The sequence below is a fragment of the Bacillus rossius genome, chromosome 5 (assembly GCF_032445375.1).
Source record: "Bacillus rossius redtenbacheri isolate Brsri chromosome 5, Brsri_v3, whole genome shotgun sequence".
Classification (NCBI taxonomy): Eukaryota; Metazoa; Arthropoda; class Insecta; order Phasmatodea; family Bacillidae; genus Bacillus; species Bacillus rossius.
This window is the reverse complement of record NC_086333.1, coordinates 18,134,640-18,150,412: the sequence shown is the minus strand read 5'-3', so window position 1 is coordinate 18,150,412 and position 15,773 is coordinate 18,134,640. Positions and strand designations below refer to the sequence as shown.

Here is a 15,773-nt window from a genome sequence, read left to right as displayed (position 1 = left end):
TAGACACATGCATTTAATTTAAGTCATTATTGTATGTAGCCAGCTTCCCTCAGTTCTTTGAGTATGAAGGATATTTCTTGATGCTCGAATAGTTTCCTGTCCAAAGCGAACCATGTAGAAGTCTTTAGCTTGCCAACCAATATGTTAGGATTTTCCCATGATGTATAATCAGGGACGCAACAACTTAATTTCCAAAAGGGGGGAGGGGGAAATATATCTTTTTATAAAGAATCATCGATCCCCCCTATTGAAGCGGGGGGTCCGGGGGTCATCCCCCGGGAAAATTTGTATTTCAAGGTGGAAAATGGTGCTATCTAAGCAGTTTTACTATCTAAAAATTGATTACACAGCACTTTATTTGCCTCTGTTTGCCCCCACTTCAAGGTTTCAGAGGGGGGGGGGGGGGCAAAATACCCTTGTCCCCCTTGTTGTTGCGCCCTTGTGTATAATCAATCTCTTTTGCTACATTCATCTTCCTTGCATGTTTATAATAAAATAATATTATTATCTCTGGTATCTTCCATTTTAACACCAACCACAAGGTCACTTTCATCATCGAGCAAGTCGCCATCCAGCACTCATCAGGGCCAGCAGCTTCGCTCACGTGGAGCCTTCACTCTTCGCGCCAAAACCAACATGTAGCTTCCATAGGTCAATCTTTCAATCCGTTTTCATCCGCTCCACGACTGGCCCTAAATCGACCGTACGAAGTGTTGCGCGGTCCTTTACTAAATGTGTGTGGCTCAGTCATGAGTCATTTCTTTTAATACGTAATTATTATGGTTATGGGCAGCACGCCGATGTGCCCGCGCTTCACGCTGTAATACCTCCATCAGGAGATTGAACTTTGCCCACGCAGGGCGGCGTTGAGCCAAACGCGTACAGTGACATTTAATAACGAATCAGTTCCTGGGACGTGCCACAGTAGCGAGTGAATTTTCCATACCCTGGTACCACCGCGCCTGTGCCCAGCATTCGTGGCCTCCACGCCACTACGAGGACAGACTCTTGGTAATTATGTTAATCTAAACTGAACTGTATTTCTGTATCAGATTAATTCCGATCTGCGGAACAATTCCATGTTAAACTTATCCTACGGTATCAATTCTAGTTTTAGCTTCATTTATCAGCCACGTGTATTTCCTACCTATGCCAAAGCCATGCTAGGTGCGGAGATAGCCGCCGCATATATTCTTAACTCCAGTTTTCAGCTAGGTCAATTTATAATTAGTTATTGTCATTCAGTTGTTCCGCCGTCCGGCGCATCTTTACTCGCAGCCTGCAGATGCGTCACGCGCCCCCATCTCCACTACCGCTAGTCTCAGGATAGCCTGCAACCCTCGGTGGGGTATCTCCGGAAATGGCCACAATCTGTGAAACAGTGTCGCCATTTTAAGGCTGTGTGTGCGGAGATTAGAAGGTAGACGATGATACGGCAAGTTACGTTACGTCGCTCTGTACCATGTGACGTTCAAATAAATCCAGTTATATTCACGCAGGGACGTCGGAAAAGGGGGGGCAGCAGGGGCGAGTCGCCCCCGTGCTGTTATGAATGGGAAGGGGGGGCGAGAGTAGCATTACGCCCCCCTCCTTTTCCCAGAATAAATGTTTGGTCCTAGTAGTATTTTTCTCAACCAGTAGTTACAAACGTTGCATTGGTGATCACATTGATTAGAAAATCAAATTTATTATTGTCAATATACTGTAAAACTATTGCAAATTTCTAGATGGTATTTTATTTAAATTGTACTACATCTACTGTCAGAGTATCAAGCCATTCCATGGCCCAAATTTGTATAAATAGTGGTTTTGTGTGAAATTACTATAGTTGTCATGAATTAGTAAAATTGAGGACAGTAATTGATTAGACTTATATAATTAAAAATGTATTTCAAAAATTTACAATGTCTGTATCTGAATATTTTCAAGAACCAGTACGAATCAGTTCAATTTTCAGATCTAATTTTTCAGGGATAAAACATTGCAGTATTTTCCTGGAAATAGAGCCATAAAATCTAAAAATGCCTATTTGTAATAATTGCTATTTTTAAAAAAAATAAGCAGATGATAGCCTAAAAGTTTTATTTGCTATTCAATATAGATATAGTGACAAAACAAAATCTAGAAAACTTCTATGAATAATAAGACTTTTTCATAAAATCTACAACAGATAAATTTTCCCAAAAAAATAAATTACTTTTTTCCCCTCCAAATACTTTCCTTGCATAACCAATGCTTAAACCACAACAAAATATATAATCTAGCTAACTAGAAAGCACATGCATACTTATATTTTTTGAAAATGGCATTTTTACATAAAATATATTAGCCGAACATTGTATGAAAAAATTAAATTTGTACGAAAAGTCACTCTGTAGTAGAATATTTGTTTGCTCTGCAATCATCACACATTGCTTTTCCACACACACTTTGATCACTTAAGTCACTAAAAATATCTTTCAACCACTTAGAAATAGTTTCGTCATAATCTGGATCGCCCGCACATACACATGTTCGTTTAGAAGCCTTTTTTATCACTTCTGAGATAGAAACATAACTGGTGACGTGGTGCCACTACGACCCCAAGTTATCTTTGCGACCTGATATCTAGCGCCAGACAGCGTAAACAAATCTGACACTTCAGGAGACTATGTGATATCCAAGCGAAAGGTAGATGGTACCACAAGCAAGTGTCTTGAACTGCACATATATGGCAGCAAGTTATAGTTTTGCTGGGGTCACGGAGACCCCACGTCTCCGGATAAGGGAAAAATGTAGTAACATATTATTTAAGTTGAAAAATAAAAATTCAGTAAAACATGTATTTTGAAAATTCCTAGAAATAATATGTTCAAGCTACCAATGTTCACAGGTTAAGGAACCAAAATAATATTGACGTCCCTCGGCTTCAAGTCCCCGTTTTCCCGTTAAAGTAAATGTCCTGTTATGCCCGTACTGCTCTCGTCGGAGAGGTGTGGGTCCAGGCCAACGTGGCCGGGACCGGGGAATGCGGGACCTGGAGGGAGAATGATGCGTGGTGGGAAATGTTGGTAGGCTGTCGCAAGTATAACACGGCATTAACGAATTCACGAGCCTATTTTTATTAACGTATAAAGACCTGCCGCAGCCTGGCGGAACCGTCGCGGAACAAGTGCCCTACCGCGGCGACCCGGACTCCCTGATGCCCGTACTGTTCGCGAATACATTTCAACACGAATCGTAAAGTTCTCAATGCTAAGCTGACCCCGTTAGAGAGGGCTCGAAGACGGAGCGCTGTGCGTACGCGGCCCGTTACGTAATGTCCCTTAAGGCGGCGATAGTTCAGAAACCCGTAACAACACGTTCGCGTTGTAGAAACTCTCAGCTGGACACGTCTCCCGAAAACTCGTAAATTAAACACGTTGCTGGTTTGCGGTGGCAGCTCAGCTGCCGCGACAATCTGTGAACTGAACGAACGACTAGCCACGAGCGCAAAGTACGCGGCTCGCGGAGCGACGAACGCGTCTGTCTCCGCTCGAGACCAGGACACGACTGACTCTCCCCGCTAGCCCGCGGGCCGGCGCCCACGGGTTGCGTGGCGGGGAGGGGAAATCGGCCGGCGTGGGAGAGAGCTCCGTCCCGCGGCGCGCCAGGCTGCAATTACATACTACACAGCGAAACCCTTCAGAAAAGTTACAGAATTATTTATAAAGACTTAGACGAGACATTAATTAAACAGCGAATTTACACAAGAATTAATAAATAAAATAAGTTATTTACATACTTTTAAGGCCCTTGATCGTTTACAAATATATACACAGAAATAAAATGATAAAGTCACATAGAAAAAACCCTCACTGGCATGCTAGGGCGCACGCGGGTGCGTCCCTGGCCGTCGCACTTCACAGGGGAAAACACGCTACCTCAGGCCCACGTCGGTGGCCAGGTACGGCCTCTGAACCCGGGAGGCACAACGACTGTCGTCAATATCTATTGACATTAAATTCCAAGACCGAAGCTAAGGGGGTAGATCACATGAGTTAGGTTATTTGTCACCCACTAACCACGATATTTTAATCCATATTTAATACATACTACGTCATCAAATTCTTGGAATGATATATTTAATATTTTGGTTCGAAAACTCATTAAATAGCACAATTTTGCATCTAAAATTCCAAATTCCCGGACCCCCCGTTCTTCGACTGAGGTAAGTGTGATACATCTTTTCGCACCCCCCCCCCCCCCCTCCCCGTCACTCTAGAAAACGTACCGACGTCCCTGTATTCACGTGTTCTTTTAATCGTTACGGCGTCTTGTGTGGCCTAAACAGCGCGGGGAGTCCTTTGTCGATGCGTCCTTGCCTGCAGCCACGAGGCAAAGAACCCCGCCCTCGAGTCAAAATTCTAGTTTTCACAATTTAAATTCACTAATTTTAAAACGGGCAGTGGGGACGGCGTCAAAATCATACAATTAAACCACCTGTCCTTGAAATAAAAACAGTGATAACAAGGCATAGGTATGTTCTAAGTTACTGAAAGACAGTATGCGATTTAATTAGAGTCAGCACGATGTCACTTACAACCCGGGGATACACAGCTGGAGACACTCTGAGAAAGCTTTCGTTGCTGAGTGTCGCGCGGGCCAAGGGCCGACTGCCGCGCAGCGTCGCCAATTCGTAACAAACTCGCAGGCACTACTCTCGCGCGTGCATAAACAACAACATGATAACTAGACAGTGAAAGGTTTAAACAAAACTAAGGTGCTAAATAAACATAAAATAATATTGTTTACACTATGTTCATACAAACTTTAATAACTAAAACATAATTAAAATTACTAGATGCTTGTTCCACCATTCAGTGTTCGCTGCTTGCACTGTCTTGCACCAACACACCCATTTTGAGTGACGATCTATAATGGTCTCAAAAATAAAAAGGGCAACGCCGTTCACGTCAATATGTTACGACTTGTAAATTTATAACGGAAAGTAATAATAATAATATTAGACCGTCTAAAGAGAGTTCGGTAGCTGCATTTTAATGTATGACGTCTTATCTATAACCTTTATAATTATGTAGGTGCAAAATGATTTCCATAATCAACTAATTGATTCATATATACAGGTTCATGTAAATTTGATCAAAGAATTAACTGTGATTCAGAAGTCTTTTTTTGAGATAGTCCGTTATCCCAAAAAATATTTCTTATGGCTGTAATGGAAATGTCAGCCAATATCAGATTGGAAGTAAAAAAAGAAGTGTCATGGCGTTACTCATTGTATATATATTTTAAATGATTATGTGACTGTTTGTTGATAGTAGTAGTAGAAATAATTTTTCCTGAAATAGTCAAGCTTGAGGTATTGATCCTGTAAGTACTTCAATATAAGTGTGCTATATTTTATTTGCAGTGAGAAACGTTGGTTAATAATTATCCGTGATCTAATGTGGGTTTGTTTTCTTGTGCCGGTTGTAATCTAGAGTAGCGACTTGCATTAAGGGGCCCGCCTACCTGGGCACACATACGGTGTGCAGAGCTTCAGGAAAAAAAACGCGATTTCAAAACTACTCAAGATATCCGAGTGGGGCCTATTTACGAATAGCATTTAAGAGTTCGCTGAGGGCCGAAAAGTACTTTTAATTTAGGATTAAGTTTTTAAACTGTATTTTTAGAAGCGTTGAAATGCCTAAAACGCGTGTTTTCAGAGTAATTTGTAAGCATAAAACAATCGGTACAGATTCTTGAAAGCACTTAAGGGGCTTGCATAACACCTTTATCTTCATTTCTCCGCCATATAATGTTACGGTCACCGCTCAAAATTCACAGTTATCTTGTGGCGACGAGATGAATGCGCGCCAGTTCAGAGACTTGTGCTTAGAGGCTATACCGCGCTGGAAGCACCAGCGAGCGTCGCGCTTATCATCCCACCTCACTAACACACATACACCCCTGATGAGGCGGGCCCCTTAAAGAATGGTACTTAGCGTCCGACGGTCACCCGTCCACCCATTATCCGTCTGTCCATCTCAAGCCGATTGTTTCACAATGATCTGCACGACCGTTCATAATACTTTTACATTCCTATGCTGCCAACTGACTAGAAATCTATTTTGTATACGTTTATCTTGTATACGTTTATTACATTAACGATCTTGAAATTTGAGCACATATTAAATCGTTAAAGTATTTTTTGTTGCTCTGATACTTATTAAAAGATTTTCAGTTTAAAAAGTATTCAAATAATTGTATAACATTTAATGGAAGCAGCTAAACAAATAAATAAACTTTAAAACCTTTTAAGATAGTATAGGTTGCTGGCAATAAGTACCTATATTGCTAACATTTTGAAGGTACTTTCATCTGTCCGTCTCAAAAAATTTAAAACTTGGTAAGGTTTTGACATCCGGACAGATGGAATTTTTCTGGCCATTTAATTTACCAAAGGTCATGTGATTTGACAGACGGATCATTATGATTGTCAGCTCAAACCTTATACCTGGTTTATAAACCACAGAAGAGCTCTACAACACAATGTGCAAAATGTTCAGTAACCACATTTGGAATTACTTCTTTATAAATGATTATTATTATTATTTTTTATATTTTGGTCTACAGCTTTCCATCAATGACCTCGGTAGCATAGTGTTTTAATGATTTTTCTATTATTGTTCTTTAATATCATTCCATATGTAGCAAATTTTACACCCATGCCTTACCTGGGACTTTAACCCAAAACCAGTATCACCACAAGCTGGTGTGCATTACGCTGTGGAGGTCAGCTGTTTATAAATTACATATGGCGCAGTAATGCAACTCAAGTATTGGATTGTTCAACTTCAAACTTTTTTCCGTCTAGCACTTGCTTGCTTTATAAATGACAGTGATTTTTTCTCCATTGGTCGCATGTTGTGTTGCAGTGACATTGCTTTCCTTGCGTAGTTTATAAACCCAGCCTTAGGCCCGTATGTCTGGATGAATGGTTTATACCTACCAACTCTGCTAAAATCTGAAAGGTGGCCTGATGAAGCCGGAGCACTGGCCAAAGACAGATGTCATGGGAATAAATGTAAACCAAACTAAAGTTGTAGGTGGAAGAGAAGAAGGAAAGTAGTAAAGAAAGTCTGTTGGGAAGCTGTAGGAGAGGATGCAGATAAGTACAAGTACCTGGGGGTACATCTGCAGAGTGACCTGGGATGGGGGGATACAGGTCTAGAGAATGATTAAAAAAAAGGGGAAGAGGGCAGTGGGGTTGCTTAGGAGAACTTGAAAGGAACAGGAAGAATGGTGATGGCAAAGGTGTACCTACTCCATTTTGGTGAGACAAATGATGGGGTAAGTTATGCGACACCAGTTTGGCACCTGTATATGGTAATAGTAATTTTATAATGTGGCAGCTTTTCTGTAAATAAAAAATTCAGAATTTTTTTTAACACTACAGATGTTCTTCTATTCAAAATTTGTACTGGTTTCTAAGAAATTACAATTTATTTGTTACATTAGGTAGCCTGTGCAATGACACGGCTGTCGCCATGTGCTTAATTTTTTGTTAGGGAAGCCAAGACTGTTTTCAACAAGATATAGGCCTGATCATCTGTGCTTTTTAAAATGACTTAATTTTGGGCTATTTTAGCATAGCCGAGACAGTTTTCCAGGAGAGATTGGCCTGATTGTTGTTGATACTAGCTGCAACTTGATTTCCTGGTCCTCCATAGATCCTTAGGAATACAGCGTAGCCCAGGCTGTTTTCTAAAAGACAGGGATGTTTAATGTCGGTACGTTATGGCCGGGACCAAGACTGTTTTCCACCCGCTTTGGTTTTCCACCATAATTTAGGCACAATTTAAACTTTTGTGTCTGAATTTTATAAGATTTTTTAATTTTATGGAATAGGTTTTTCTTTTTGAAACATAGATTAAAAAATTGTATTTTTGAGTAGGCTAACTACTTGACTTAAAAAAGCATTTAAGTATTAAAAAATTTTATAACTTAACCAATTATTCACACAATTTAACTGGGCTTATAACTAGGCTAGGCGTGGAAGAATAATTTTAAAGTAATAACAAAATAACATTCTCACAATCTTACTTTATAATTCTTCCTATCTTTGCTCATTGCTAAAAGCAACCTTCTTAGATTACATACAACTGCTTGACACATGCATTTACTTTACTACTGCGGTCTGTGTTTTCAGCTGAAAGAAGAATTACATTTAAATATTTAATAATTCACTTGAATGATAGAATTAAATAATAAGGTACGCAGTGGAGGTTCGCAGTTGTAAGAAACATGGTAACTAAAAACCTACGTGTTATATATGAAGAAGTTGTGACAAGTCCCAATCGTGCCTGGCTAAGATGACGATCGATCCTTGCACGTACATAAACACTTGAAAAATATTCTATCTGATGTTGCAGGTCAGGTGTAAAGTTCTGTCTATGATTATTATATTATTCTAAAAATAACTGTTATTGGTTCAATTTAAGTAAAAGAATTTGAAGGAAATCTATTCTTCTCACAACAAAAACACACACATAATTTGTAAAAAAATCTCTCGCTCACTTTTGTAGATTGCTTCTCGAAAGTCCTGTACCGTAACGAAAAAATGTCCCTAGTGACCTGCCATCTTCTAGGTAGGCCTACTGAATAAATGGAAACTAACATCCTGGTGGACCAACAGACCACCCGGGCCTGTGCCGCACGTCTGGGGCCTAATTTCTAATTTAAGGATCAAAAACTTGCAGAAGAAAACAGGTTAAAACTAAGTAGCGGAATGGTCGAAGCTGCACACAACTGCATCCACCACACAGGAATGAGCAGGTGCATGACTTCACCTACCAATCACAACACAACTCTCTACAAGGACACAAGATTATACAAATTTATTTTCCCTCGTATGAAGGTTTTTCAGCAGGAAATAAAAAAATACAAAACTCAAAATGTGTTCTTATTGGTTGTGACAAAACCCTGATAATTTTACCATCTTCCGTGGGGGAGTACCTACTTCTGCTAAATTTCCCACCATAAGAATGCATACAGAACATTTCTCACAAAAAAAGTCCGTAAACTTGGCACAGTCTTGTCGTACGACTGTCTGTCGTCCTCTCTTTTACCATTAAAATACACAATGTTCTAGGATCTTAATTAAAGTTCCTAATAAACCTGAATGTAAAATATAGGTATAGAAACAATATTGAAAGCAAATAAAATACTGAAAAATGCATACTAACAAATACTAACCTATCAAACAATGTGAAAAACAAGTAAAAAATATACTTAAATGACTTTTTCAAAAAAACTAATCTAATATCTAAATTTCTTACAAGAATATTAAGTATGATAAAATAAGTATGAAAAACTAGGTCACTATGACTTTGAACCATAATATCATGGCTTAAGAATACTCTGCAATGTTGGGGAGGGCAGGGGTCTTGCAATGTCACATTACTCCCCCAAACTTTGCGGCTGAATGAACTTTTCATTTACGTAATTGGAAAGTTTACAAAAATAGTACCTAACATAGTAGTGAAAAAAATTTTATCTCTCAAACTAACAAACACGTTTTTCAACCATATAAAATACTAGTTTAACTGCACTGAGAAAATATTATTGTGAAAAACCAGCAAGTTAGTATCTAAGTAAACAATTATAAAGTAAAAGAAATATATATATATATATATATATATTCATTATTTCCACAAGAGGATTAAAAAAAATGATTTTATTACATTTCTTTAACACTATACATTATCATGGGAATAAAAACAATTCAATTTATGAAATAAATATTACATTTCATATTTACTTTAACAAATGGTCTAACTGACTTTCCTTCACTTGTGTGTTGTAACAAATACCTAGTACATCATGCATTGCAGTAATCTTCTATCTATGTACAAATGGCTTCATGTGAACATTCCTGGTCAACAGCGACAAACAACATTACCACAATGTTGAGGGGTGGGAGTGGCGAAGGGAGGGAGACCGAATCTCATAAATAATAAAATGTTAAAAAAACAAATGACTTTGTATGACTTTAGTTACAAAAAACAGTTGATATGTCGGATACATGCAGACAACAATAGTCTTTATGGCATTTGTAGTTCAGATATCATTACAGATAGCACACAACACTTTATTAAATATTTCTCAATCTTGTAAATGTTGGGTTCGCTGTGGCTAGCTTTGAAACAGTTAGCAAGCAATGAGACAATTGCAAACAGGACCACTGAGTCTGTTTATCAAATTCAGGAATGTCAATTTGCAGTGATTAAATTTAACTTGTTAACATAACTTTATTACACAAATTCGTTTTAATTTACATTAAATCAGTATTTTGTTCTCAAATGAGATATATGACACCTATTTCTGGTTCACAAAATGCTATAAGTTCTGTATGTAGGTGAGGATAGCATTGGTAGAAATGGTACTTACTTAAAACACTCTTACTCATAATACCTTATACTCTACATATATTCACTTAAAACCACTTAATCATTCTTCAGTATTGTTGCAAAGCTACTCAATTACGTTAGCACTGTCAAATTCTGACAGTCTTCACACAAGCTTCACTTCAGAATCACCATTATTAAAAATTCCGTGTTCTTAATTGTTCATTCAAAAATTTACTTAAATTTTGTATCCTGATCTCTGATTTGCTGGAAGGTCGTGCAGATAAACATTTTTAGGATAACACTGACACAACCAAAATGTCGGCCAAAATTAATTTAGTGAGTAAATCACGGTTTTAATATTAAAATCACAGTGAAAATGTCATAGTTCATAAAATGATAATATTTGAGTTTTAAAATCAATAGTCCTTAGAGGGGTATGAGCTTTGTGTCCACTTTGGAACAATAAGGTGCTTAGAGTCGGAGATGTTGTAGATATGACTCAAGTTTTATACGCAATATTGTTTATTATGACAAATGTGATAAATGCAAGATAATTAGAATCAAAAAGTTTTTTAAATCATCTGTGATAAGCGTGTTTAAGAACACCTATTCTGTAATGTATGTTACTTTTAGCTGGTAAATAGCCAGGTACAAGTAACTTTAATCATTTGTTTTCAAAGCTCTGAAGCTTCCTCACTGACGCAGGCCTGAGGCAGTTGTGCGTCTGTTTTAAAAATACTTTTACCCCAGAGAGTGCACCGAGGCTGGGTTGGAGAACATTAACTCCATAGCTTCTCACAACACTATGAACATTATTCAGAGAAACATTATACAAATAAAACTAAAAGGTATATACTATAGTTGAACAGAATACTGTAGAGGTTTTTATGTACATAAATATTAACAGTTATGTAATAATATTTTTTTTTTTTCAAAACTTCAATACACAAGATGTTTATGTCTGTAGAGATACTGGAATATTTAATGCTACATAAAGAATACTTACCACTATTTATTACTTAACAGACTTATGACAAAATGATTATTATTTTTATTTATCTGAAACACAATAGTATAAAGAATAACTAAAAACAAAATTTTTTATTAAGTATAGAGGAAGGCTATCACTAACAGAAAAAAATTATGCCTTTCCTTATTTTTATTACTTATTACTATAATGATCACAACACAAATTACACAAATAAGGGTATCTCTGTTATAGTGATAGCTTATATACACAGAAAATTAAAACATTAACAAGTACTTACCACTATGTCGAACCAAGCTGATGCAATCTGAATTGTTATATGATTCTGAAGTATTTAAACTTTTGAAATTTTGACATTTAAACTTGGTGCCTTTTGCATTTTTTTTTTAAATTTCAACTTGGCACCTTTTAAAGTTTTGAAATTTAAACTTGGTGCCAGCAACTTGTACTATAAAAAATTAAGGCGGACTCTGGCATTTAAACCACTAGCGGACAACAGTCATTGGTGTCTATTGAAATTTTATTTTGGCATGCTTTTTGAATTGTGTGCCAGCAACTAGTAGTAGTATGTATATATTTTTATTTACATCTTAATATCCCAACTGACACGCTGGTCTGGTGGTTAGCGTCTGAGCCTGCCGATTCCCGACCCCGGGTTTGGGATGTATCTTCCGCAATAGATTTTTACTCTTGAACATAACACCAGCGCTTAACAACAGCGCCACTTAGCTTGGAAGGGATGAACCAACATGGCCACCGACAACCATGACATCACCATCAGACACCTCTCCGTCACGTGCCTGCTTCACCACGTGGGATTTAAAGAACAACCACCATCAGTTGTGCCTTCTACCCAACAACCTGTGGATCTGGGGCAACCACTTAATGCTATGTTTGCAAACACTGATCATTACCTCCTCCACCCCTTGCACTGACCCAAAATGCACCAGCTCCTACTACTGGTTTGAATGTGTGTCTCACTCATTGCTGTATAAATTGGGAACACTTTTTCATTTTCTTTCAATGCACTTTCAGGAGTGCCTGAATGTGAAATAATGTCATCTTTTTTGTCATTTGAATAAATGATATAGTAGTTCTTCATAGTTCATAGTTCAACATTCCAGAGCTTTGCTTTATGCTGATGATCTAAAAATCTATTAATCTATTAGAACACCAAGTGATTGGAGATTAATGGAAGAAAATATAAATAAATATAAACTAAATGGTCCCAAAATAATGATGGAATGAAACTAAATGTAGGCTAAATAAGATTAAAATCATAACATTTTCTAACAAAACGTATTCAGTAAATTTTTAGTATTTAATAAACAACACGATACAAACAATCGAAGAACTCAATGTATTTATGATCTGGGTATTCTTTTAGATTCAAAAATTTACTTTCATCACCATGTGGATAATAAAATTGCATTTGCAAACAAAATATTAGGGCTAATCAAATACATATCTAACTTATTTGGCTACCTTTCCTGACTGTGTTTAGTCTTTATTTTAATTTAGTAAGATCTAGAGTAGAGTAGGTCTCAGTCCTCTGGTACTCAATAACTACTACTGATTCAAATGGACTTTAAAACATACAAAATAAAGATGTTTTGGAAATAAAGATGATTGATACATTTTTAACAAACATTTAGCAAATGATCATCCAGAGCAATATAACTACGACGTAACCCTAGAAACCCTGAACAACCATACATAGCAATTTAGAATAAAAGTGGCAGATACTGGTTTTGTGATAAATTCTTTTACAAATGTTTATCACAGCAAAGAAATATTAAATAAAAATGGATACTAGAGTTCCTGTTCTTAACATAGAACATCACAATTACTTATATTTCGAACTAATTACAGAAACGAGTTGTCCAAACATTGCACTGATAATTGTAACAATTGCTTAAAATATTTAGAATTATTTTTAAAATACTTTTTTTTTATGTTTTGTAGGTAAGGTAACTATTTTTTATATAACCTAAATAAATATCATTTAATTATTTCAAATTAAATTAAATATAATGTTTTGACGTGACAATGTCTAATAAATCGATGAACGCCAGCTGCACGCACGAAAAAGTGTCCCACTACGGATGTCCCACTACGGATGTGTCCTGTTTGCTTATTGTACGCATGCGTGGCATCTCTCTTCCACTCGATTGGAACAACCATCGATTTGACTTTTCAATAATATTTTCGTCGTTTGAATTATTAATATTACGTAATTTAACGATCGGCTACCGATTTTCAGCACAATCGGTACGGTTATTTAAAAGTAATGTTGAATATTCAAATACGTTTTGAACCAACAATCGTGTTTTACAGTTACACATAATAATTCAAATTACACCCGGGATCTTTTGCACAATGTTTTAAAAAATATTGTAACACATTATAAATAAGTTTGGTGTATTTGTTATAAAATCTTGTTATGAAAACAAAATAACAATATTCCCCTACCGTGAACAAAATTGTTATAAATATGTATATAACATCTGAAACTATTACTTTTCAAGTATGGCCTCGTGGCCGTGTGGTGAGCATCGCTAGCTTCCAATCCAAAGGTTGTCGGTTCGAATCCCGGCAGCTGCGAAATATTTTATTTTTGTACTTGTAAAAATAAATACGGCACACGCAACTTTTCAAAAGTAATAAATATATTTGAATTAATGAATGCAAATAAAAGTCAATTTATTAATTAAATTCTACATTTCATTTCACTCCTTTGTATCCATACAAAATAGTGATATTTCAATAAAAATGATTCAATTTTATTCATAAAAGTATGCAGAGGTAGATTTTATCATACAAAAATAGAAAAATTAAAAAAAATTCTTCCTCAAAGAATATAATATTTTTAATGCCTAAATGGTTTGGTTGCAAAAACCTATTACGGCTCAGTCTCAGGCCGAATATGATATTTCCTTTTCTTCTAGATCAATCATTTCATCAATGTTTTGTTATGACGTCACGTTAAACTATCGTCCGTAAACCGACTTTACAGACAACCAATTTTTTTTATTTTGTTTTTGTTATTTTAGTGTCTTTGTCTGTGCTTGTTATGATCCTATTTTATGTTTATGTTGTCCTTTGTTCATTATTATGATTTTCTCTGTACTTTAATTATTATAATATTATTTATTAATTTTCTGCCTATTAAAGGCTATATGACTGTTGGCAGGCACTCAAATTATAAATATATTAAAAATAAATAAATAATCTGAGTCTAAAGGAAATTAGTGAAGCATAAAATAAAATCTAGTAAGAGTAAATGGCAAGCAGATAAAATAAATACTAAACTTAACATATCAAATAATAACCTTAACTATTTCTGGAAATATGTTCAAATCATGAAAAATGGTCATAGAAAATTTAAATCTTTTAGTGAATGATACACCTATTTATGATCCCTTTGATGCAGGTAATGCTTTTGATAATTTTTTTACTAATCTGTACATAAAAACCCCTGGAAAATTTAATCAAATCAAAGACATTTCACATCCCATCAAAGAAAACTATTCCTACAATAATTGTAAGTCAGGTAAAGTGGGAAATCAAAAATCTCAAATAAAGTAAAGTGACTGGATCCAATGGTATCTCTGATTTTATATTAAAGGGCTGTATCAACACCATCATGCCATTATTGACTAGTATTTTCAGTGCTAGTCTAAGCATGCTACTTTTCCTTCTTTGTGGAAAAATGCTATTGTGATACTTGTTTTCAAAAAAATTATAAAAATTTATTCACAAATTATTGACTAATATCTTTGTAATGTAGCTTATTTCAAACGTTTTCTCAAAAAAATTATTTATAGTCACATAAATTTTAATCTGAAAACTTTTATTTTTAAAAAGTAACATTGTTTCCAATCTGGAAGGTTGACTTTTAAAATCAGTTTCCATATTTGAAGGACTTGTACACCAATAGAACATACAGACATCAAACTGATACTATTTATTTTTACATGATCAAAGCCTTTGATACTTTCCAATGCAAACTTATTATTATTAAAAAAAAACATTTTAGGCCTCAACAAGCAGTACATGAAATGGTTTTTTAATTATCTTACAGATATATGCTTTTCAGTCAAAGTTGCAAATGCACTTTTCATCAAGTTATTTTATTCCGTCAGGCAGCAAGGTGGTAACTTATCTTCACTACTCTTAAATATCTTTATAAGGGATTTTACAGATATAATCGAAAATTCAAAAATATGACTTTATGCTGGTGACAAAATGGTAAAACAACCATTGTTGGAAAATATCATTGGAAAGCTGTGCCTAAGCGAAAACACGTTATGTTAGAGAAATGATAGAAATCAAGCAGAATCACCTAAGTAGAAGCAATTTAAAAATGCAGAGAAGTGTCATAGGTATGAAATGAGGCAAAAAGTAGCCGA

The 15,773-nt window shown here is 35.9% G+C and overlaps 1 protein-coding gene across 1 annotated transcript in view; it reads left to right on the top strand.

The window, feature by feature from the left end:
• Positions 1 to 5,188: 5,188 nt before the first annotated feature.
• Positions 5,189 to 15,773, top strand: part of LOC134531623 (CCR4-NOT transcription complex subunit 9) — a 56,040-nt gene continuing 45,455 nt past the window's right edge. The window contains exon 1 of the mRNA XM_063367381.1: positions 5,189 to 5,352. The gene's annotated coding sequence lies outside the window, so the exon portion shown is untranslated. The remainder of the gene's footprint in view (positions 5,353 to 15,773) is intronic.